This window comes from Trichechus manatus, unplaced genomic scaffold (genome assembly GCF_000243295.1).
Source record: "Trichechus manatus latirostris isolate Lorelei unplaced genomic scaffold, TriManLat1.0 scaffold00202, whole genome shotgun sequence".
NCBI lineage: Eukaryota > Metazoa > Chordata > Mammalia > Sirenia > Trichechidae > Trichechus > Trichechus manatus.
Genome location: NW_004444138.1, coordinates 2861127 through 2862411, shown reverse-complemented (window position 1 = coordinate 2862411; position 1285 = coordinate 2861127). Strand labels below are relative to the sequence as shown.

Here is a 1285-nt window from a genome sequence, read left to right as displayed (position 1 = left end):
TTGGGTAGAATTGACATTTTCACAATGCTGAGTCTTCCTATCCATGAGCAAGTTATATTTTTCCAGTTATGCAGGTCTCTTTTGGTTTCTTGCAGTAGTGTCTTGTAGTTTTCATTGTATAGGTCATTTATGTCTCTGGTTAGATTTATTCCTAAGTATTTTGTCTTCTTGGGGGCTATTGTAAATGGTATTGATTTGGTGATTTCCTCTTGGAGGTTCTCTCTGTTGGAAACACACATTTATTTTTTGCCCTGGTGGTGCAGTGATTAAGAGGTTGGCTGCTGTAACCAAAAGGTCAGCAGTTCGAATCCACCAGCTGCTTCTTGGAAATCCTATGAGGCAGTTCTGCTATGTCCTGTAGGGTCATTATGAGATGGAATTGACTCAACAGCAATGGGTTTGTTTTCTTTTTTTTTTTTTTGGTTATGTGCCAGGCACTATGCTAGCACTTGGGGTATGGTATTCAACATAGTGAGCACGGTTCCTGCCTTGATGGGGCTTAGAATCTACAGGGAATACAGAATACCATTGAAACACAGGTATGATGAGCATCTTGGAAGAGAACTCTGGGGAGTGGGGGAGTGTATAAGCATTGCCTCTGCCCGCTATCTCTTGACCATACTGTCTGTATCAAACTAGTCCAGGCAGACTGAGATCATCTCCCTCTGATGCCAAATGTGTGGTAGATAACAAATTCCACTCCACACGTAAACTGTATCCTAAAAAAATCTCAGCTTCTCTTCTCCAGTCAGTCTAGACCCCAGCTGCCAGCACAGCCCTTTCTCTCTCATTTCCACTCACCTGTGCCAGGTCAGCAGGTACTGGCCTCTTCTCTCTCTCATCCCTGTTTACTCAGCACCAAGTCATCAGGAACCAGCCCCTTCCCTCTCTCATCCCCATTCACTCAGGGCTAGGTCAGTGGCTACCAGCCCCTTCTCTATTTCTTAGGCCCAGTAATCTGTTGGAGCAACTCACAAACTGTAGGGAAAGGGCTATCTTTTTGTTTTTTGTTTTTTTACTCTTTTTTTTTTTATTGTTGTACTTTAAAAGAAGTTTACATTTCAAGTTAGTCTCCCATACAAAATTTTTATACATACATTGTTATGTGACCCTAATTGCTCACCCCATTCTGTGACAACACACTCCTCCTTTCCACCCCTGATTCCCTATAACCATTCAACCAGCTCCTAACCCTCTCTGCCTTTCCATCTCACCTCCAGACATAAGCTGCCCCTTTGGTCTCTTGTATCTACTGGAGCTAAGAGGCACACTCCTCACGAGTATC

General features: G+C 43.3%; 1 protein-coding gene across 1 annotated transcript in view; it reads left to right on the top strand.

Annotated features, from left to right (window-relative positions):
* Nucleotides 1-1285, top strand: part of DSCAM (DS cell adhesion molecule) — a 987413-nt gene that overhangs the window by 813005 nt on the left and 173123 nt on the right. The gene's annotated exons all lie outside the window — the stretch shown is intronic.